At 42.9% G+C, this 25,062-nt stretch overlaps 1 protein-coding gene across 1 annotated transcript in view; it reads left to right on the forward strand.

The window, feature by feature from the left end:
• Positions 1-23,753: 23,753 nt before the first annotated feature.
• The window catches only part of AZI2 (5-azacytidine induced 2), a 74,054-nt gene continuing 72,745 nt past the window's right edge, over positions 23,754-25,062 (forward strand). The window contains exon 1 of the mRNA XM_089690803.1: positions 23,754-24,119. The gene's annotated coding sequence lies outside the window, so the exon portion shown is untranslated. The remainder of the gene's footprint in view (positions 24,120-25,062) is intronic.

Consider the following 25,062-nt stretch of genomic DNA (forward strand, 5'->3'; position numbering starts at 1 on the left):
CAGTAACAATTCTGTGTCTGTGCGAGTAACAATTCTGTGTCTGTGCAAGTAACAATTTTGTGTCTGTGCGAGTAACAATTCTCTGGCACTCAGTAACAATTCTGTCTGTCCCTGAGTAACAATTCTCTGGCACTCAGTAACAATTCTGTCTGTCCCTGAGTAACAATTCTCTGGCACTCAGTAACAATTCTGTCTGTCCCTGAGTATGAATTCTGTGGCCCTGAGTAACAATTCTGTGTCTGTGCGAGTAACAATTCTGTGTCTGTGCAAGTAACAATTTTGTGTCTGTGCGAGTAACAATTCTCTGGCACTCAGTAACAATTCTGTCTGTCCCTGAGTAACAATTCTCTGGCACTCAGTAACAATTCTGTCTGTCCCTGAGTAACAATTCTCTGGCACTCAGTAACAATTCTGTCTGTCCCTGAGTAACAATTCTCTGGCACTCAGTAACAATTCTGTCTGTCCCTGAGTATGAATTCTGTGGCCCTGAGTAACAATTCTGTCTGTGCGAGTAACAATTCTGTGTCTGTGCAAGTAACAATTTTGTGTCTGTGCGAGTAACAATTCTCTGGCACTCAGTAACAATTCTGTCTGTCCCTGAGTAACAATTCTCTGGCACTCAGTAACAATTCTGTCTGTCCCTGAGTAACAATTCTCTGGCACTCAGTAACAATTCTGTCTGTCCCTGAGTAACAATTCTCTGGCACTCAGTAACAATTCTGTCTGTCCCTGAGTAACAATTCTGTCTGTCCCTGAGAATGAATTCTGTGGCCCTGAGTAAGAATTCTCTGGCACTCAGTAACAATTCTGTCTGTCCCTGAGTAACAATTCTCTGGCACTCAGTAACAATTCTGTCTGTCCCTGAGTAAAAATTCTGTGGCCCTAATAACGTTTCTGTGGCCCTAAGTAACAATTCTCTGGCACTGAGTGAAAATTCTGTCTGTCCCTGAGTATGAATTCTGTGGCCCTAACTAGCGTTTCTTTGTCCCTAAATAACGATTCTGTGGCCCTCATTAACAAGTCTGTGTCCCTGAGTAATGGTTCTCTGTCCCTAAGTAACTTCTCTCTGTCCCCAATTCTCGTTTCTGTGGCCCTAACTCTGTCCCTGTCCCTAGTACAGAGCGGTCTGCCTCTGTTCAATGACTGCAGGCAAATGAAGATTTCCAAAATGGCCGCTATATATACCTCGACCATTACACAGTGCTGGCTGGCTGGCTGCTGATTGGCTGATGCGATCACATGTCGTTGAGGAATGCATTATGGGGCAGCGCGCCTTGTCTGCGCGCCTTCCCCGACATCCCCGCTCCGTCGCCGCACATGTCAGCCGCCATTTTCGGAAAAATTTCGATTCGCGCGTCCGAATTAGGCTGTTTTTCGGATTCGGCACGAATCGAAATTTTTCCGATATTCGACTCGAATTCCACTTCGGATACTTCGATTCGCTCATCTCTAGTGAATATGTTTGCCAGAATGTGGATGTGAGAAGTGTCCTGTCCCATACTGGCAAGCTGTAGTCGAGGCACCAGTAATAACCTGGTCTACAAGTTGTAAACCATGTTGACTGAGAATTAGAGAGGGAGAAATCAGTTTTCAATAATATATCCTTGAGAGTATTCCCTCCTTGATAGCTCTTACTGGGTGGGGGAATTGGCAGTTTTTAGGTCCTGGTCACTGGAGACCAAGGGTCAGTATGATTCTATGACTTCCTCAGCCATTGAGCTGCCTGTGAAGAAGCAGGTGAGAAAGAAATTGCATTCAGGGTGGGGGGCATCTCTGCAAGCAGAGTTGGAAGTTCCCTCAGAAGAGATTGCTTTCTGCCTTTGTGGGAGGAGTAGGTTCTTAGGATAACCTCAATCAGTGAAGTGATTGATCATCTCATCAAGCTAAACTTCAGTGACAGCGGCATCTGAAATACTCCAGATGTTTACTAGCAGCTGGCAAAGCTATCATACAATCCCAAAGCACTAACTGTTGATTCACAATTGTAACAAATCCGTTAGCACTGCGGTGCTGTGTCATAGATCTGCTGGGTGCTAATAAACATCCATTGCACCAGATCACACAGCCCCTCCGCGCTGACTTATTTTTTTTAACCCTCCTTCCCTACTGTTCTGAATGATGACATTTGTCTCCAGAGTGTGCCTACTGCCAGAGATCAATTACCTGTCAATCAGCCCTACTTGCAAGCAACGAGATCAGGCAGCAGCGGGGGAAGGTGGGGCAAGTTGTCCAGCCAAGGGTGAAACAGGAAGGTGCTTCTAAGTACAGTATTCCAGGTCAACGTTAATAAAAAGCGGTTAAAAACACCTACAATGTAGTACAAACAGACTCTAATGTAATCCGTCAGTAGCAGGGCTTTGTTTTCTGAGTGATGGAGCCACTGTGCCAGCCAGCAGTTGCAGGGGGAGCTTGAGGAGAGGTGTTAAAGATGGCCGCCGCTCTGTTTGGACCACTGGAGCACACAGTGGAACGCACGCTGTCCACAGAGCGGAAGTGATGTGAGCATGGAGTGGTGACGTGTTTCGGAGCATGAGCAGAGCTCCTTCTTCAAGACCAATGTCCAGGCTTAGGGAAAGCCAGTTAAATAGGGTAAAGAGATGGGAAAAGGGGCAGTCAGTGGGAAGGAAGGTACATGCCTCCCAAAGACCAAGCTGGATGTAAATACAGAGCAGACTGTTTGGTGTGAAACAATAGGTAATATTGTTTCACACCAAACAATCCACTCTGTAGCCCTGCTACTGACGGATTACATTAGAGCCTGTTTGTACTACCACATTGTAAGTGTTTTTAACCATTTTTATTAAAGTTGACCTGGAATACTGCACTTAGAAGCGCCTTCCTGTTTCATCTTCTTCTGCACAGAGTTTGTCTCCACTCTTTAGAAGTGCTGCTCAGTACCGGTTTCCCTATACAACATCCATCATTGGCTGCCATACTTCCACAGCATCGTCCAACGACATGCCCTGCTACCTACCTTACAAGTTGTCCAGCCAAGCCGCTCAACAACTACAGGATGGAACAGAACATGCATTTGGTCTCATGTGGGATTTAATAAATATTTTAAAGCTATTGTGATACTTTGTCTTTAACAACACAATTAACTTGAACATTGAACACCTTTCTCAGACTTAATTATACTATGGTGGCTGGGTATGCAAATTAGAACATGGTGTTTCCCAAAGCCTCATGGCTTAACTGCTTCATCTTCAGATATATCTCTAGTTGGAGTACTTGAGCCCTGGGTTATGTTGTGACTATGATCTCTAGGTGCAAGAGAACTTTTAGGTTAGGAGGTATTATACACACCTCATAGTAGAGACTAGGTTCTTCAAACCTTGACCCAACCCATTAACTCTGAACAATTAGCCCTACTCACAACCTGCTTTTAAATTTACTCATGACAGCAACTTGATAAAAACCTGTAAACCCCAATATCACCAACCCTACTTTAACAGCTGCCATACTACACAAAGCTGCCAAGATGCAAAAAAAAAACAGCTACAGAATGACTGCCTGTGAAAAACTAAGGAACAGATAAACAGACCTACCACAGTTGATATAAATAATAACAATGTTTAATCACTAAAATAATTTAAAAACACTTTTTCCCATTTAATTATTTAGGGTCTCAGACTCAAACTAATTCAATCTGACAAAAATAAATAAAAAAAATATAAGAGAATTATGACCAGCAAGATAGATGATTAAAATAAACATGTCCTGTTAATCTTAATTGTACTTCATTATGTAAATCAGTTCCATCTAAAATGCATTAGTCATTTTCCCCACAGAAATTTCCCTCCAAAATGTTGGCATACAATGCAGCTAATTTAATAATGTTGGGCTTTTTACTTTGTGGCAAGTGATGCATGCTTGGCTGTGCATGCTTGCATATGAATGTTCACATGGGTAAACGTAGCCGTGCTCAGTGAAAGATTCTTGAAATGTAGTTTGATCAATTAACACATTATTAATTGAAGAACAGTCTGTTCTAATTTTTTTCTTTCAGAAGGCTTTAGATACTGTAGAAAAATAATAAAACCACTTAATAATATTAAAAATATATTGTAAAAATGTAATTTTATTAAATTAAAAAAACCTTACATATATCATATGTACAATAATTCCAGGGAACATGTCCCCACTGCTTTGAAGATCCCCCCCAACTTCCCACATACCTTATCCATTGGAGACAATCCTGCAACTGCCTGCCTGTCTCTGGACTATGCACACACAGCACAGAACAACAGACTATGCAGGACTATGATTTGGTTCTGAGGAAGAAGGAACCCCTTTGAAAACCTGCCATTTTGAGTGTCGTCCCAAGGTTGGGACTTGCACAGTGGACCAGGTCATGCAGTACAATGTGGATACTGATGTGCTTGAGATTTTATGCTGTTTGTGAATATACATGTTTTATCACTTCAATAAAAAGATATGACAAGGGTAGTGCGCAAGGCTGGTGCCCTTTCTGTTCTTGTTTTTACAGCACAGAGTTTTTGTTTTCCAGAAATTTCAGAAAAACAGTTGATTTTGTTTTGCCATTTTGGTGAAATACGTTCAACGGAGAAGGTGAATATATGGTAGTTTTTGGTGTTTATTAAGACTTCAGTGGGCTTTCAATGGCTCCTGGTGGTTACAGAAGTGCCTTTTAAACATTCTGACAGTTGCGGACAATTAGCTCTCATGCACACTGAACATTTTGATAATGCTGGTAACATTAGCTGTGTAAAGTCACATTAAAAATGTGAGTTTTTCAGCTTTTTTTAGCATTTTTGCATTAGCGTTTAGCAGCGTTTGCCATGATCAGCAGCGTTTTTCTGTGTTTGTGTTTTTTAGAATATTTTGGGTCAAAAACACATCTAAAAATGCCAGTTTGCAGCGTTTTACCGCATTTTGCCGCATTTTCAGCCTTATAACATTTTTACAGCTAAAAAATTCCTCTAGAAACCCAATAGTTCTGGGGGGGGGGGGTTTCCAGCCAAAAAACGTCCCAGCCAAAAAACGTTAATTACAGTCTATGTGTGCATGGACACATAGGATAACATGCTGGGGGGGTTTATTAGCTGTAGAAAAAAAAGTCAAAAGCTAAAAACAGCAGCTTTAAAAACGTCACGTGTGCATGAGGGCTTAGAGGATAAGTTCACCTTTGGAACATGTTACATGTTCCACCCGTTTTTAGGGTAGAACATGTTACATTTTCTACCCGTTTTTAGGGTGGAACATGTTACATTTTCTACCCGTTTTTAGGGTGGAACATGTTACATTTTCCACCCGTTTTTAGGGTGGAACATGTTACATGTTCCACCCGTTTTTAGGGTGGAACATGTTACATGTTCCCATAGCTGCAGCTGCTACCCCCTCTCCCTCTGACAGATAGTACGGGGAGAAGTCTCCCCGACTTCTCCCCGTACTATCTGTCAAATTTGAAAACAATGCGGTCATGCAGGGCTCTGCCCACACAGCTGCAACATTCATTGCCGGACATCCGTGAATGAATGAACTGCAAGTCCCGACAGTCTTAGCTGCTGTGGGCTTGTAGTTTTTTTATGAACTGTGGAGCACCATGGTAGTTTATTGAAGCTTCTTGTCAGAATATATGCTTGCTCGGACACTCGTACATCAAGCAGATCTTCTGACAGGTCTGCAGGAGATCTGAATGGCATGAGTGATCTACTGATCGCTGGTGCAATGCTATCCAGGCTCCTGTGGAAAAAAATAATTAATGCACATTTTTTTTACCCGCAAAAAAATTTGCATTTATTATTTTTGTCTAAAAGGCCAACTTATCCTTAAGGGCCAGTTCACACTACATGCGTTTCAGTTGCTTTTTGTCTGCATCCAAAATGCACAGAAAGTAGGTTATATGGTGGTCAATGTCATAGTTCACATCGTGCTTGCAGTTCATGTGCGTTCTGGTTGCAGAAAAAAAAGTAGAACATGCTGCATTTTTTCTGCACAGAACTGTACTGGAACGCAGTAAAATGCATTAAAAACGCACCAGAACACACTGGAATGCACCAAATACGTACTGGAATGCACATGTCCCTATTTATGCTGAAGAAAAAGAGAGGGGTAAAAAATTAACTAGAATGCATAAAAAACACACTGGAATGCGTAAAAAAAGCATAAAAAATGCATCGGAACACGTCAAAAACGTGCACGTGGAAACGCATCTTAAAGAATAAAAGAAATGTAAAGCAATAGTGAACAAATAACAATAAAATACACCAAAAATAAAACTCAAGCCTAAGCAGCTCATTTAATGAAATTGAGAGCTTCTAGTTTTGGAGCAAAATTATTTTTACCAAAATCAGTATGCTCATCCTCAGCTATGACGTGGTTCCTGGAGGCTTCTTCCTTGGCAGATAACCAGTCCCGGAATCTGCTGCTGATCCCTGATTGTGTGGCTAATTCCCCATGATGGGATCACATAACCTATATTCTAGTGATGATGTCAAAGGCTCACTCATATTTTAGGGTGGCAGAGGAGTAGACCGGATCACTGTGGGAGGCTGCCACTATTTATTTTTGCTGCCAACTCAGATTTAGATTTAAAAAAAAAAGAAAAGGATGATTTACATTAGAAGGTAAATATATTGCCTCTAGATTGCACGTTTATAAATGGCCACCCGCTCCTGCACTGCTCTCGTCCGGCCGTTTATGTACATGGGCCGGACGGAAAGTGGTTATCTTTCCCCGGCCTGGACCAGCTGGGTGAGGTCAGCCAACAGCGGGATTTAGCCCTCTGTCAGCTGAAAACAGGTCACAGGAGTGCTGAGCAAACTGTGTGAACTTCTACTTTAAAAACTTGAAGTGTATATGAAGCCAATATGTTTAGTTTAGAAAGAGTGGAAAATAATGGAAGCCTCTATAATGTTAATGTTTGCTGCCTTTGTCTCCCTCTAGAGTATTCAGTTAGTTTCCTCTCCTAGAGATACAACAGGAAATTAGAGGAATTCTCTCCAAAATGAACGGAATTCCCATCTTAGAGAGTTGTCACAATCTCTAGGTGCCCCACCTGGAGGATTTCCCACACTTCTTGCTGTGATGACAACTCTAAATTGTTTGGATTACTATCACTTTCAGTGACGATGGTCACCGGGAAAACCAGCAAGGGTGAATTTCCCCAACATGAACACAGACACAAAAACCTGGGTAGAAGTGGAAAACCCAGTTGGACTCAATGTCATTAGGACCACATAACGACCAAAATACTGAACAAACAGAGGGAGCACCGGCCTAGTGCATTACCTTAAAAATATGTTTAATTAATGTAAAAATAAGTATTGTACTCACAAATAGTCAATAAATAAAAGGCACATCATAAAGGAACAGCTCTGTCCAATTCACACTGCGTGTCTGTCTGTAGTGAGAACTCTGGACATACAAAAGGATGACGCATTTCGAGAACTAGCCTCTTCCTTAGAGCCATAAATAAAAACCTGAGAGGGGTTCTTAACCTTCCATACTCTAGAAATAAAATAAAACTTGTCTTCAAATACACGCTGTGTATGCACGCTATCTGCTGTAGGAGCTTGCTGCAGGGTGAAAAGGCTGAGAACGTACAGAACACTAAAAGGTGCAAGTGCTGTCTTTTTTGTTTCAGGGGACCCATTAGGTGGCACCCTGTCAATCAGGAACTTACCTGAGTTTTTTTAGTTATTAATGATATGCATATGTTTTGCCCCCCAATACTCCCCCCCCCCACACACACACACACTGAAATGGTGTTTCTTTGCTGCTTTGCTGAGTCAAAGCGCAGGACAAACCAGCTTGGACTGTTGCTTAGTGTCCCTGTCTATGCCCCATTCACCTCTGACAAAATCAACCCAGCCTGCCCCCCCCCCCCAACAATAAATAAATAATAAAATATATAATGTTGAAAGCTTTTTAAATCTTTATGCCTACACTATCTAACATCTAGTAGCAGATACATTGATATATTCGTAATTACAAGTTCAATTTAAAAATCTTTTATGTCTATGCCGTACCACTGCTTTTAGGGGAAAGTACAGACACATACACATATTTGAATACAAATGGAAGCATTTTGCACAGAATGCAGAGTCGTGGATCTCCAGGGCTATTATTGGAGACAATAAATGACTAGAATTTTTATCAGGAAATAAATACTCAAGGGGAAATTAGAGCAACCACAGCACTACTATTAGCAGTGCAGAAACATTAGCAGCTGGCAACAATTTTAACTACAAAGTGGCATTTGCTGGATAAAGGTTATAAAAATTCTATGTTTATAAACTATGTGTATATTTTAACCCTTTTGCTGTCAGGTACTACCTTACACTATGCACCTCAGGTGGGCAGAACATTTTTGCTTTTTTTATATGACACATTATTATGAATTATAATGTAACTTTACTGTCTCCTCCTATATTGTAAAGCGCTGAACAAACTGCTGACTGCTGATAAACCCTGTATAATAATAATTATCATTAAAGAGACTTCAACTGGCCATAGATGGTTGAATATCGGATGGACCCTGCTGAACTGGCTTAGATTCAAACCATCTATGGGCAGGCGGACTGTACCCAATTCGATTGTTGTACAACTTGGGTACAATCAGCCTTTCAAATTTTTTAAGCCACTAACAACAATCACTCTAGGCAGGGATAGCTCCCTTTCGTGCCCCCCTCCCAACTGGAAAAACACAATAGCCATGTGGGAGAGATTCCCCCATCAACACTGACTGCGTTAATGGGGGAATCGAGTGATTTTCTTTCTTGCAACCTGTGGCTGCAGGAAAAAAAATCTCATCATCTATGGCCGGCTTTTGTCATTAAAATGGAAAAAAGCAAAATCCTTGTCTGAAATCTCTTTAGAAACCATCACTTTAAGAAGTGATCTTCTGGCTCCTTGCTGTGCTTAGTGTTTTGTCCCACCAAATCCTTTTCTTCTGCCCCACCGCACTGCACTGTGCATGAACCCAGAAGTGCTCATATTTGAGAACTTCTGGGTTTTTCCTCAAAAATGCAAGGAGGTTGGGGAACACATGAAGCATTTCCAGCTAGAAAGGCAGAGCAGCAAGAAGGGAGCAGATTATCAAAAAAACACTGAATACCACTGGAACCATAGGGCTATTTTACCTCATCTGACACTAATATGGGGCTCATTTTTCTCCCATTAACATCAACAGTGCTTTTTTTCCCACTCACTGTGACACCATGAATAGACCTACTGTATTTGTATGCCACTGACAGCAATAGTACTTTTTTTTAACTATCACCGATACCAAATATGGGACTTGCATTATTTCCACTTATAGCAACAATGGGACTTATTTTACTCACTCTTTAATGGGGTTTGTTTCACTCTAAGGGCAACTATGAGATTTTTTACTCCCATTTTCTTTTCAGTGTACCCTTGGCCCTATTTTAAATATAGGAAAGCAAAGGGGGAACATGCTTGTAATGTTACTACAATCCATATGATGTGAAGCTATATCCTATACCCATTTATTTTAACTTTCTGGAAACACCCCTGTAAAGAAATATATCTTTAAACTGACATCCATTTTGTATAATCCCTCCATTCAGGGATGTAACAGCTTTAGCTTCATTTCTCAGGAATTGCTTTCATTTCTCTGTAAACGGATGTACCCCTCAGCCATTTGCAGTTTCTGTTCTTCACATAACTATACTAATGAGAGTAAAATGTTTCATTGGTTATCCTGACTTAGAAATGCCTTTTGAGTTTCTGTATATCATCTCTCTCTTTGTATTAAACTTTTAGAAAAACCCATTCACAACATCCAGACAAGTGAAGGACACTCTCCAGGAGGTGGGCGCATCAAGTCTACACTCAAGAGAAGACTTCACTAGAGCAAGTACAGAGGGTTCACCACAAGGTGCAAACCATTCATAAGCCTGAAGAATAGAAAAGCCAGATTAGACTTTGCCAAAAAACATCTAAAAAAGCCAGACCAGCTCTGGAAAAGCATTCTTTGGATGGATGAAACTAAGGTGTACCAGAATCATAGGAAGAGAAGAGTGTGGAGAAGGCTTGGAACAGCTCATGATCCAAAGAACACAACGTCATCTGTTAAATATGGTGGAGGCAGTGTGATGGCATTGGCATGCATGGCTTCCAGTGGCACTGGGTCATTGGTGTGTCTTGATGATGTGACAAAAGACAGAAGCAGCCAGATGGATTCTGCAGTGTTTAAAGATATACTGTCAGCCCAGATTAAGCCAAATGCACCATAGTTGATTGGACGGCGCTTCACAGTACAGATGGACAATGATCCAAAACACATTGCAAAAGCAACCCAGGAGCTTTTGAAGGAAAAGAAGTGGAATATTCTGCAATGGCCGAGTCAATCACCTGATCTCAACCCAATTGAGCCTGCATTTTACTTGCTGAAAGTAAAACTAAAGGCAGAAAGACCCACAAACAAAGAACAACTGAAGACAGCTGCAGAGCCTGGCAAAGCATTAGAAAAGAGGAAACCCAGTCTTTGGTAATGTCCATGGGTTCCAGACTTCAGGCAGTCATTGCCAGTAAAGTATTCTCAACACAATATTAAAAATGAACATTTTATTTATGATTATATTCAAATGTCCAATTACTTTTGGTCCTTTGAAAAAGGGGGGATGGCACTCTTAAGAGCTATAATTCCTAAACCCTTCCTCCAGATTGGATGTGCATACCCTCAAACTAAACCTGAGAGTGTGCACTTTCAGCCCATATCCATTATATAACTATAGCTTGAATATGTTTTGGTAAATACCTGAAAAAAAACTAAAATTGTGCCTGTGTCCAAATATATATGGACCTAACTGTATTTGTAGATGGTTCTTGTTCCAGGCCTTCAGATGATATCTTTTTAACAGGCAGTGGTTCAGCTACCTGATATTGTTCATGAGGCACTACTCCTCCCTCACAAGTCAGCACAAGCAGCAGAGCTTGTGAACTTTTTGAGAATCAGAATGTAAATGTTTACACATATTCTAGGTATGTTTTTGCGGTTGTTTATGACTTTGGAAAAATATGGCAGAAACAGAGATTCACTACTGCAGATGGAAAAGGAATATCATATGCAGACCTAATAAATAATTTTTTAGATGCCATTCATAAACCTAGGTCCATAGGGGTAATCAAATGCAAGGCACACACATCTTTCTCTGAATTTGTAGCCAAAGGCAATTTACTTGTTGACTGCACTGCTAAGAATGCCGCCTTACAGCAACAACTTTCACAAAACTCACATATGTCTATGACCATTTTAGACCCACCTATGCTACCGGAACATTCTTTTCTTAAAGAACTGCAATATACAGCAACTGAGGAGGATGTAAAATACTGGAAACAAAAAGGGTTGACATTAGATACAAATGGTCTAATGTCAAAGGGAGGTATAATAGGACTCCCAACATCACAGTGGGGGTTAGCAGATAGTGAGAGATGAAATAAAGAAAAGATTTTTTGCAAAGAAATCATCCTTCGATGGGGATGTTCGGTAAGTATAGACTCAGACAAAGGACCAACATTTACCTCAAAGGTTACACAACAGGTAACCAAACTGATGAGTATTGACTGGATGTTTCACATACCCTACCACCCACAAAGTTCTGCTCAGGTAGAACGGGCAAATAGGACCCTGAAGGAAAAATTAAGGAAGGCAACAGGTGGGACATTTAAGGGATATGAGGTGTACCTGCCAGCTGTATTGGCTGAGATGAGGATGACACCTAATAAAGTCACTAAACTTTCCCCTTATGGGCAGGCCATTTCCCACCCCTTGGACAAGAGGCCCTTTGGTAGTTATGCCAGGTGATTTAGAATTAATCCAGGAGATATACGTCCAAGAATTGATTAGGGTGTTGAATGGTGTTTACGGTGATGTCTCTCTCTCGTTTCCTTTTCCCACAGATGATCCAACCCACCCATACAAGCCAGGAGATCTGGTAGGGGTGAAGGAACTTCACAGATACAAGACCACAGATCCACTGTAAGGAAATACTGTATGTCTTATTAACTGGCATCCATTTTGTAAAATGCCTCCATTTCTAGATGTGTGAACAGTTGGTTTCAGTTTTGTAACTTCCCTCTCGTTTTCTTAGACTAGTTTCATTTCTGTAAATGGAACTACCTTATATGGTATCCCTCAACTATTTGCAGTTTCTGTCACATAACTATATTGATAAGAAAGGAATGTTTCATTGGTCATTCTGAGATTAAGCAATGCCTACTGAGTTCTGTATAACTGTTCTTGTCATGTATTAAACTTTCAGAGATTTAGCTTGCACACTTCGTTGTCTGGAGTTTTATTTCTCCCAGGCCTGAGGGTGGAAATAACGAGGAAAGGAAGAACTTTTTTTTGATTGGTTGGCTCTCGGTGATAACTTTTTCAGTGGCTTACTGGACTTGCCACTGCTACTATCACCAAGAATAGCCACCAATTTGTGGCCACAACAGTGAGACTGTGAATGACACTGAACTAATAAAAAAGGAACAGATAATATCATTGACTGAAAGTATATCACTCTTAAAATTTAAGTACAGGTATGCCAAACTCTTGGGATTTGAGAGCTGTTGGGTTTGCAATATGCTCCACCCTAAAACCATGAACATTCCTTTGTAAGCTGCTCTAAAAAATGTGACCTCAATGTTTGTTGGTAATCTGAGATTTATCTTTACGAATGTTACTACAAGGCCTAAATTTGAAGTGTTGAGTATTTTCATTTAGACAATAAACTAAATGAAGGGGAGGAATTTTGTAGCAAGTCTAAACTTAATGTTAATGGGAAGATAGTTGAAGATGGTAACTTTGTACAAGTAAATACCACTAAGAATAGATGGAAAAAAATATAGGAAACACAACTACAGGCGGGTCTTTTTAATGTTGAATTTGAATGCCTTTTGAATGTTGCATTGAGGAAACAGGTGCTCATAAATGAAATGAAAATAGAACAAATGGGTGCAGCATTGACTGGGCTTTGTGAGTCTACTACTGACTATGAGTGTTGTACATAGATACATAACACATCTTCTGAGATCCCAGACTACTATGAAGTCATTGATAATGATAAAGTCCAGGTAAATGCTTTACAAGCTTGAGCTCAATCCATAGCTGAGGATGGCTGGAATCCCTTTAAAGGGTTGGGAAGTTTTAGAGATTTTTTTTAGAAGGTTTAAGAAAGTAGGCATGCTGAATTTGTTATGTATTTTACTAATATTTGTGTTCTATGTTGTTGCTAAACTTTGCATGTGCACTTTTGACAAGCTTTTAAAGAATCCTGATGCATATTGGAAACAACAACTGTGAAATTTGGTGTATTGTCATGTTGTGACAAAAGGGAGAAACTGTAGGAAAATTTATATTTAAACTGGCATCCATTTTGTATTATGCCTCCATGTGGAGATGTAGCAGCTTAAGTTTTGTTTCTCAGGAATTGCTTTCATTTCTCTGTAAATGGATGCACCTTATATAGTACCCCTCAGCCATTTGCAGTTTCTGTTCTTAATGTAACTATACTGATAAGAGTATAATGTTTCATTGGTTATCCTGACTTAGAAACACCTGTTGAGTTTCTGTGTATCATCTCTTGCTTTGTACTAAACTTTCAGAAATACTGCTTTTGCTCTTCTATGTAGAGAGCTTGATTTCTCCCGGATATGGTGGTAGAGGTAAGCGAGGACAGGTCGGGGTACAGGCAGACAGAAATTGACCTTATCAATCCCCACATGTTTAGAATATGGCACAATTAGCATGGCACTCTTTTTCTTCTTAAATCCTTGAAGGTGTCACTCTTAATTATTTTCAATTCAATTTTCATTTTTAGGGATCAGTGACTTGGCCAAGTTCTGTTTGCAGGAAGTTCAGTGAACCCAGGAAAATTTCAACTAATCTCGAACATAGGGTCAAAGCCCATTGAAGTCTATGGAATCTTGCAATTTTTTTCTGGTATTTTTAAAGCCAATTTGTAAGCTTTTGTTTGGTTGGTTTTTTTTGTTAAGAACTTGATCGACTATAAGGAAGGACAGATGCATTCCACTGTATGGAAACCAGTGATGGCTTATGCGCTCATAGCATTGTGCATAGGTTAACTGCTGGGTGTGCATGTGTGTGCGTAAAAATTAGCGTGCATGCTTGGAATTGGTATTGGCTCCAACTGCCTAAATAAACTAGAGCAATGCTGAAAGAGGTTGAGTAGTCTTCAGCTTGTTTCTGTTGACCTGCGATTTTGCTGATTCTACTACTTTGTGTATAACCTGGCTTGCTTCCCAACCTGCATCTGAACTTTTGCCTCTTTGTTGTGACCTTGGGTTGCCCCCTGGACTTTGCTTACCATCTTCTGCCTTGTATTTTGTTTGCCAGGCTGTTACTAACTGTGGCTTGTTTCCTAGACTCTGTTTTTTTTTTCCTAACCTAGAACTATGTACATTCCTCGGCTGTTCCTGACCTTGGTTTGTGCTTCTGATCTGGTACCCCATTGCTTGACCATGTACACCCTTGGTAAAGGCCTCATCCTAGTTCCTGTAACCTGTGACATACCATGATTTACCCGGTATGTGATAGTCAGCCTTCTGCTCCATGCTTCTAGCAACAGCACAGCTTATGCCACTCCATGCCCTTGCACTCTCTGTCACCATCTTCAGGATTGTTGGGCAGGAGGTGCATGAGGAGCCCCTCACCTACTCGGTCTCTACCAGATATGTGATATCAATGTTGGATGCACAGGAGAAACAGAAGATAAGTGAGCGCTTATGTGACAATATATACTAAGCAGCAGCTGTACACTAGAAAAGGCACCGTATCAAACCTTCAATAGCATATATATGTAAAGGGAGGGAGGTGCAGCGCTATATATGCAGACAAATGATGAATAAACACCGATAATGCACAATAATAAACGGTGACTGTAAGTTAATAACGCCACTAAATGGTGGCTAAGGTGAGAAAAGTAAACAGTCCAATGAAGGAGTGCTCTTAAGATCCAGGGTGATCTTCAGACGTCCAGTAAAAGGACCATCGGGTGATAAAATATAAAGACTGCGCACTCACCAGATACGCAATCTTTATGCGCATTTGTGTAAATATCACTGGACCTCCTGTGTCATCATCCTGGTCTGGTCAGATCTGGTCAGCATATCCCTCATGGCCTGGTACCCGGATGAATGCAGCTTTTCTGTAGATTTGGCCGGCTCCCACCAGAACTCTGATGCTGATGCACGATGAATGGAAAGTAAAGTGAGAGCCCTGCTGTTGATGCCTTTACAATGTTGGATGCACATCACAGGCTTTGTTCATGGTCAGGGTGTTTTATTTACTATTTAAGTTTTTTTTAGAATGAGTAAATTAGTAAGTATTAATAGGTAAAAATAAGTAAGTAAAGTAAATTGGTAAGTAAAAGGTGGCAGGATGTGGGGACAAGGCCCTTGCACCCATCCACATAGGGACCATTCACCTACCTAGAACAGGTGAGGAGGCTTTGAAACTCTTCTGTGCAATGAACCCTCTCAATTTGAGGTCATGTGGCCTTATAGGGTTCTGAAGAGAGCATGTTTGCTGTCCCACCTTTCCTGGCCAACTAGATTGGGTGAAGCCTTCTACAATGCCAAATTTAAAGGGATCTTCTACCTGACTGCACCGAACTGATTAAAAAAAAGCAATTCATTAATTTTGCATGTAGTGAGGTTGAACGAGACCCAAGCATTGTGGTTCAGACAGAGTCATAGTGAACACAGCCAGTTTTAGATGAAACCTCTGGACAATAGAAGGGTGAGTACTGAAATAGGGTTGACTAGATGTGGGAAATGGGAATGTTGCCCATTTATGTTTGAAGGTTCAAAGTTATAGTTCAGCATAGTGAAGATCCTGAACTGTTATTAACCAATCAGTTGTGACATTTAGACAAAATGCTCAGGCAACTATAGCAATGCCTATACTGCATGATATACTATGGGCAGCACAGTGACTAAATGGTTAGCACTTCCGCCTGGCAGTACTAGGGTCGTTGGTTCGAATCCCAACCATGGCACCTCCTGCCTGGAGTTTGCATGTTCTCCCTGTGCCTGCGTGGGTTTCCTCCGGGTACTCCAGTTTCCTCCCACACTCCAAAGACATGCTGGTAGGTTAATTGGCTCCTGTCTAAATTGGCCCTAGTATGTGTATGTATGAATGTAAGTTAGGGACCTTAGATTGTACGCCCCTTGAGGGTTAGGGCCCGTTGCCATGGTAACCCGACTCTATGTCTTGGGTTACCACAGCAATGAGAATGCGCCCGGCTCCATATATAATGCCAGAGAGGGCCCCCGATCTGTGGTTCCTGGCTGCTTCCCCTGCCTGGTGTGAGCAAGGTCTGAGCTGTGGCCAGACCCCCACTGACCTCCCCCTCTCACTAGCTTTCTCCACTGCAAGCCTGTTATGGATCTCTCTGCCTGTGTGGATTTTAACCCTCTGTGCCCTGAGCTGCATCCCGTGGATGGGATTAACCCTGCAGTGCCCGGATCTGCCTGTGTGGATTTTAACCCTCTGTGCCCTGATCTGCTAGCTGGTGAGTTAAGCCCGCTGTGGACTCCAACCCCTGAGGTGCCCCGCCGCTCTGGCCTATTGAACCCTAAAGTCTGAAGGACAGTAAACTGGCCCTTTGTTTAGGAAGTTCAGAGTCCGCTGCTCTAGACCTCTTGGTATATGATGTGTGGCCTTTGGACCTCAGCAGTCTGTAGTGGAAACATTGATTGGGGTAATAGCATTGATCTCTACTAGTCTCATGTAACAATGTAACAGGTACCCAGTTCATATTGTTTTCTGCAGCATATTCCCAGCCAAAATGTAGCAAATCCACATTCTCTGACTCTCATTTTGTCTATTAGGGCTGCAATATCTGACAGTCCTCTCAAGCATTACATATATTAAACAAAATGTGTGGCCCTTTTGGTGATCTCAGGGGCTGCATTTGAGACCCCATTTAGCCCCTAGATTGACAACCACTGCTCTAGACCAAAGCAAGCAGGGATATGTTTCTAAGTTGCCATAAGTTGCGCTTTAAGGTGGTTCTAACAACATTTTTTTAATTTCTTTTGAAAGTTCTTTATTTCTTCAGTTTTTTTCTATGCATGAAGGTAAAAAACCTTCAGTTTTCAGCCCCCCTCCTCAATACTTAATCAAGCCCGATCCCAATCCAGCAATATGCATGAGAGCCAAGTCTCACCCTCCTCATTGGCTCTCACTGCTGTCAATCATAGCCAGTAAGGAGGGAGCAGGGGGCAGGACTGAGCCACATTCTGTGTGTTCCATAGCCACACAGAGCAGGGCTCAGGAGCATGGGCGGACTGACAATTTGGAAACTCGGGCACCGCCTGAGGGCCCAGGGTCAGTAGGGGGCCCCATGAGATGCCCCTGGTACCTTTTTCATAGGCTTTTTTGAGTTTGGGCAAGGACACAGGGGCCCCATGATCCCCTATTGCCCCATGAGTTGTCAGTCCACCCCTGCTCAAGAGTGAACACCCAAGTGCCCCCAGAGCAAGCAGCTTGCTCTAGGGGGCACTCAGCAATGGGGAGGGGTCAGAAGCACCAGCAGGGGACCCAAGAAGAAGTGCATTGGGGCTGCTCTGTGCAAAACCATTACACAGAGCAGGCATGATATGCTCTAAAGAAAAGAAGCATGCCTTCTGAACCACTTTAAAGATAGTTAGCAACTCTGACTAGCAGTTACGGAAACGTACAGTATGTTTATATGATTCATAGAGAAGTAACAGTCATCCCTGATTAAAAATTAAAGCTTTGTTCAGCTCAATACATAACATTGTAATAGAACACATAGGAATGGAATGGCTGGAGATCAAAACACGTGATCACAGTTAGAGCGAGGCTTGGAACGCAGTCATCCGGTGACGTGCCTGATGGAGGAGTTAATAATGCATCCCCAGCATCCCTTTAAAAGAGCAATCTTTTTCTCCTTCATGATGACCAATTGATAGTGTAGATCTCACCAACTGCCACTATTGTCAGTTATGCTGAGTAAGTGTTTTTTTTTTAGCTTTATACTCGCCTCTTTTTTATGTCTACTATTCAGTCAAGTAATGTTAAAAATAAAAAACACAGATACATCCTTTAGGGCCTATTCATACCCCAGTACTACACACTCCAATACATTTGTTGTCATGCATTGACTTGCATTGTGTTAGACAGCCTATTAAAAGTGAATGGCTGGAACACACAGCAACAAAGGTAAAACTGGGGCATTCTGCATTTTATTGTACCATGCGTTTTGCAGGTGCGTTGGGGTGCTATACACAATGAATAGCACTGCAGCACAGCGCATGTACTGTGTGCAACTGCAATGCAATGGTGTGAGTGGGCTTCACTGTTTATGCAGTCTGGCTGTAATATACTATGTGGATCTTTCAGCTAAAACAATATTATGCTCCATTCCAATCCTCCCCCCTTTCCAATAATAAAAAGCCAACTTTTTTGTGCTCCTAGTTACCATTTTTTCTTCTGTTAATTGCACCCGTTCCCTTCCTCGATTCTTGCCTAGGCAAATGTGACATTTTATCCTCCTCCCGTAGCCTCCTGGGATGCCCCCAACACATGCAGACAGATGTATGGACATGTGGTATAAAGTTTTAGTGAAAAAAAAATGGTAACAAAAAGTTATATCCAAGCATTTAAACCTCCCCCAAATAAACAATTTGGAGCCTGCCCCACCCACAACATACATGCTACATGCACACATGAAAATATGTTACATATTGAATGGAAAAAACAGAATGGTTGGCCGCACAAATAGCAATGTGGCGGATGAAATCCTTTATTGGAATCCTTTACATGCAATATGATAAGAACAGGACAGCTCCAGGACAGGGCAGAGGAGCAGTAGTTGCGTTTCACACAAACACGTGCTTAGTCATTAGAGACTGCGTGTCTGTGGAAGGATTATGCAGATTCGGCACTCACCTGGAGTGGATCTTTTGCTTTTCAGCTGGTCTTGGTAGCATGTTACATATTGCCAGGCATGCTGGACTGAGAACAATAATTCTAGACCAAGGGTCTCCAAATTTTCTAAGCAAAGGACCAGTTAACTGTCCATCAGGCTTTACAGGGGCCGGACTGTGGCCACTGGGAGTAGAAAATTCCCCATTAGTAGTGGAGGTAAACTGCACCCCATTATTGGTTTTTGTGGGATGAATAGTGCCCCATCATTGGTGTCAGTGGGAGGAATAGTGTCCCATCATTGGTGTCAGTGGGAGGAATAGTGTCCCATCATTGGTGTCAGTGGGAGGAATAGTGTCCCATCATTGGTGTCAGTGGGAGGAATAGTGTCCCATCATTGGTGTCAGTGGGAGGAATAGTTCCCATCAGGGGCGGACTGACAACTCATGTGGCCCCCGGGCAATAGGGGATCATGGGGCCCCTGTGTCCTTGCCCAAACTCAAAAAAGCCTATGAAAAAGGTACCAAGGGCATCTCATGGGGCCCCCTACTGACCCCGGGCCCTTGGGCAGGGCCCGAGTTTCCAAATGGTCAGTCCGCCCCTGGTTCCCATCATTGGTATCAGTGGCAGGAATAGTGCCTCATCATTGTTGTCAGTGGGAGAAAAAGTATCCAATCATTGGTGTCAGTGGGAGGAATAGTGCCCAATCATTGGTGTCAGTGGCAGGAATAGTTTCCCATCATTGGTGTCAGTGGGAGGAATAGTGTCACATCATTGGTGTCAGTGGGAGGAAAAGTGCCTCATCCTTGTTATCAGTGGGAGGAATAGTGTCCTATCATAGGTGTCACTGGAAGGAATAGTGTCCCATGAATGGTGTCAGTGGGAAGAATAGTGTCCTTTGACTGGTGTCAGTTGGAGGAATAGTGTCCCCTCATTGGTGTCAGTGGGATAAATAGTGCCCCATCATTGGTGTCAGTTGGAGGAATAGTGCCCCATCATTGGTATCAGTCAAGGAAACAGTGCCCCATCATTGGTATCAGTCGGAGAAACACTGCCCTATCACTGGTGTCAGTGGGAGGAATAGTGTCCCCTCATTGGTGTCAGTGGACAGAATAGTGTCCCATGATTGGTGTCAATGGAATATTGCCTCATCATTGATGTCAATGGGAGGAATAGTGCCCCATCATTGGTGTCAGTAGGAGGAATGGCGCCTCATCATTGGTGTCAGTGGAAAGAATAGTGCCCCATCATTGGTGTCAGTGGGAGGAAGTTTCCCATCACTAGCGTCAGTGGGAGGAATTGTGTCCAATTATTGATGTCAGTGGGAGGAATAGTGCCCCATCATTGGTATCAGTCGCAGGAACAGTTTCCCTTCATTGGTGTCAGTGGAATAGTGTCACATCATTGGTGTCAGTGGGAGGAATAATGCCAAATTGTTGGTGTCAGTGTGAGAAATAGTGTCCCATCACTGGTGTCAGTGGAAGAAATTGTGCCTCGAGGATAAAGGCAAGGAAAGGACCACATCTGGCCCCTGGGCCACAGTTTGGAGGCCCCTGTTATAAACCAATTATTCCCAATTTGGGACTGACTGGAAAGGGATGAGAACACCTGTCAGCTTTTATTGCTGTCTGTGCCCCCGTTAGGGAGATTTCCCCTATTTTTCCTGTGAAAATAAAATAAAATCCAAAATTTTTGGCTGTTGCCAAAAAAGTAACAGAGGGGAAATTTGCCAATAGGAAAACTGGTTTTGGTAACCTGAGGGGCCCCAAGAAATTCCTTTAATTTTCAGGGATTTTCTCCCATTTCTTGTGTACCTATCGGACAGGAAGTAAAGGGAAATCTCCCCAATGGGACAAACATGGCAAAAATAAACCTTACAGGGGTTATAATCCTCCCTTATGCAGGCCATAGACGGGTCGTTTATCGGCCGAATTTGCGTCTGCACGAAAAATCGGCCGATATTCACGCCGTTAGTGGGGCCAGCCTGTCGGACGTTTTTCGCGGATCTTCACATTTATTTTTATCGGTCATGCTGGAAAATCCACAAAAAACGGCCGTTGTTTCGTGGACATTGGTGGCAGCGTCGGCAACAAGGCCAACCGATTTGTCATTTATCGGCCGAAAATTCAGCTGATAAACGGCCCGTCTATGGCCTGCATAACTCGATCCAATAGTTTTCACAGTTTTGCCGATAGTTCTACTTTAACTCTAAACTGATGACCTGCAGGTGCTTTGAAAGCATTGTCTATGGAACAATTTAGGGTATCAAGGTTTGAGCACTGACAGGTTGACCCTCCCACCCCTTCAACCTCTGCAGCAATGCTGGCAGCACTCATATGTCTATTTCCCAAAGACAACCTCTGGATATGACGCTGAGCACGTGTACTCAACTTCTTTGGTCGACCATGGCGAGGCCTCTTCTGAGTGGAACCTGTCCTGTTAAACCGCTGTATGGTCTTGGCCACCATGCTGCAGCTCAGGTTCAGGGTCTTGGCAATCTTCTTATAGCCTAGGCCATCTTTATATAGAGCAACAATTCTTTTTTTTCAGATCCTCAGAGAGTTATTTGCCATGAGGTGCCATGTTGAACTTCTAGTGACCAGTATGAGTGAGAGCTAGAACACCAAATTTAACACACCTGCTCCCCATTAACACTTGATACTTTGTAACACTAATAAGTCACATGACACCAGGTAGAGAAAATGGCTAATTGGGCCCAATTTGGACATTTTCACTTTGGGGTGTACGCACTTTTGTTGCCAGCGGTTTAGACATTAATGGCTGTGTGTTGAGTTATTTTGAGGGGACAGCCAATTTACACTGTTATACAAGCTGTACACTCACTACTTTACATTGTAGCAAAGTGTCATTTCTTCAGTGTTGTCACATGAAAAGATAGAATAAAATATTTACAAAAATGTGAGGGGTGTACTCACGTCTGTGAGATACTATATATATATATATATATATATATATAATTATTATTATACAGTATTTATATAGCGCCAAAGGGTATGCTCAGCGCTGTACAGTAGCAAGGGGGACAGAACATGAGACAAGACAGTAACAAAACAGTACACGAGGGGTTCGAGGGCCCTGCTCTTTCGAGCTTACAATCTAGAAGATATATATATATATCAGGTGCTAGCAATATAGAAATAAGTGCCAAGGGCCGAGCCCAGTAACAGGTCTTGAGAAGTTGTCACCTAGCATGGACTACAATACATCATTTATAGAGAAGTGCCTTAATTGTATGACAAAGGGCTGACCAAAAGAAGGAAGAAAGAAAGGGAAAGTAAAGCAAGAGGAGACCAAGGATTCCAAGGAGAGAAAGTTGTGCTTAATTACGTTTGAAAGGAGGGCAAGGCTATCTTCATAGAGGATGCCCATGGTTCCCAGGTGTGTTCAAACATTGCTTGTTTATTACTGATCAAACTAGCAACCTTTTCATGGATCATGATCTAGAATATTATGGGTACAGAGGGTTTCTTCCCCTGCAATGTGTATAAACGTGATTTGCATTTCCAGGTAGGGGGCACGTGTGCACTGTCCTACCCATTGGTGGCTACAGATGTCCCAGCCTGAGATTCCCTACCAGCACCCGGCGATCACCGAATATCACTGACGGGGGAGAGACCTGGGTGTAAACAACACAGGTCTCTCTACTACCAGAAACAACATGCTGCTATGTATTTCTCTGCTGTAAATACACAGCAGCATGTTTCCCAAGTAAAACACACACAGCACACATAGTAAAACAGCACACAGTTAACCCTTTGATCGCCCCAGATGTTAACCCCCTTCCTGCCCAGTGCCATTAGTACAGTGTCAATGCTTTTTATTAGCACTGATCACTATATTAATGTCACTGGGGATGTCCGTGGCAATTAGTCATTTCCAGGGGCGGACTGACAACTCATGGGGCCCCCGGGCAATAGGGGATCATGGGGCCCCCTGTGTCCTTGCCCAAACTCAAAAAAGCCAATGAAAAAGGTACCAGGGGCATCTCATGGGGCCCCCTACTGACCCCGGGCCCTTGGGCAGTGCCCGAGTTTCCAAATTTCCGCCCCTGGTCAATTCCCCCCAGTGTCAGAATGCCCACCGCAGTCCTACTATAAGGCACTTTTTGCCTCCATTACTAGTATTAAAAATAAAAAATTCCAATATATATTCCGCCATCTGTAAACGCTAGAACTTTCATTGGGATTTAGTCAATGGCAGTTAGTCATTTCCCCCCGTGTCAGAATGCCTGCCACAGTCTTGCTATAAATTGCTGATCACCCCCATTACTAGTATATAAAAAATAAAAATCCCAGTATCTATACCGCCATTTGTAAATGCTATAACTTTCACATAAACCAATTTACACGTATTGAGATTTTTTCTTTAGCAAAGACATATAGCAGAATACATTTTAGCCTAAATTTATGATGAAATTTGATTTTTTTTACTGGATGTTTAATGGCAAAAAGACAAAAATATTGTTTTTTTTAAAATGGTCGATCTTTTTTTTACAAAAACCGCACAGGTGATCAAACACCACCGAAAAAAAAACTCTATTTGTGGGAAAAAAGGACATAAATCTCATTTTGGTGCAGCATTGCATGACCGTGCAATTGCCAGTTAAAGTAACAGCACCGTATCGCAAAAAATGGCCTGGGAGGGAAATGTTTAGGAGGGCAAGTGGTTAAAAAAAGCAGCATTGGCAGGGAGGGGGTTAAAGGCATATGTGATTCTATATAGGAGCCGGTAATGGACTATACACAGGGACATGGCTGTATGGAGCTCCTCCTAGGACTTAGCACAGGGAGAGCCTTGAGCCAGCACGTATGAAGGGATGCCGGGGATGCCAACCTCCGCACACCCTCCTACATTACACAGCGGACACAACACACCGAGTCTCCCCGCTTCTCTACTGCACAGCCCGGGGTGGAGATGGGAGGAGCCGGCGGTCCGGCGGGCGCTGTGTGTCATCAGAGAGGGCGGAGCCCTGGGATGAGGAGTACGGCCCGGAACATCTACCGCCTCTGGAAACAAAACCAAAAGTAACCTTTGTGTCCGGAAGAGGAGCGGCCCCGCCCCCCGAGGACTGGCAGGCCTGCCTGGAGCTCGGCGTATGGGGGGTGATCGGCATCCTATGGGGGGGCTGAGCGGCCGATGTAGATGACAGACGAAGAACCGGGGGATCAGATCAGCCGGGATCTGTGATACTTCAGAGGTAAGATCCCGATCACGAGTGATCAGAGTGTGGACACCTATGACTCAGGTCTTCTCGTCATTACTACAGGGACCTGTGCTCCGGGGTGACCACACCGTCCTATATGTACCCCAGTGTACACTGCGGGGTCACCGCCTGTCATTTGACACTTATGGTGTCATCTCTGGCTGGGGACACACTTCATCTACTAATTTCCTCTACTTCCGGGGGGCGGGGGTCTCATTATCTCATATATTCTCTAGAGGGGGCTCATTATTCTTTCTCATGTACTCTTTTGGGGAGGGGGGTTGTCTCATATCATATGGTTTCTGGGGGGGGGGGTGGGTTCTCTTTCTTTATCTCACTCTCTGGGGGGGGTATCTTTATCTCATACTTTCTGGGAGGTGGTCTTATTATCTCCTGTTCCCTGGGGGGGGGGGGGGTCTCTTCATTATCTCCTGTCCCATGCAGGGGGGGTCTCCTTATCTTCTGTACTGGGGGGTAGTCTCTATTTTCTGTACCCCCTGGGGATGGGGGTCTCTTTATCTCATGTAGGGGGGGGGGAATCTTTTTTATCTCCTCTTATACTCAGTGTACCCTTTAGGAGGGGGGTTCTTTATCTCCTTCACCATCTGGGGGGGGAGGGGTGTCTATCTCATGTATTCTCTGAGGAGGGTTTCTTGTGCATTCTGGGGATGGGGGTCTCTTTATCACGTGTACCAAGGGGGCTCTTTAGTCTTTATCTCATTTACTCTTTTGGGGGGGTTATCTCTATCTTCTGGGAGGTGGTCTCTTTATCTCATGTACTCTCTGGGGGGGGGGGGTCTCTTTTTTTCTTTATCTTCTGTCCCCTCTGAGGAGGGGTCTCTTGTACACTCTGGGGATGGGGGGCTCTTTATCTCATGTGGGGGGATCTCTTAATCTCCTCTTGTACTCTTTGTGGGGGTCTCTTTATTATTTATCT

The sequence above is a fragment of the Staurois parvus genome, unplaced genomic scaffold, assembly GCF_062004578.1.
Source record: "Staurois parvus isolate SC_StPar_1 unplaced genomic scaffold, SC_StPar_1.0 ptg000021l, whole genome shotgun sequence".
Classification (NCBI taxonomy): Eukaryota; Metazoa; Chordata; class Amphibia; order Anura; family Ranidae; genus Staurois; species Staurois parvus.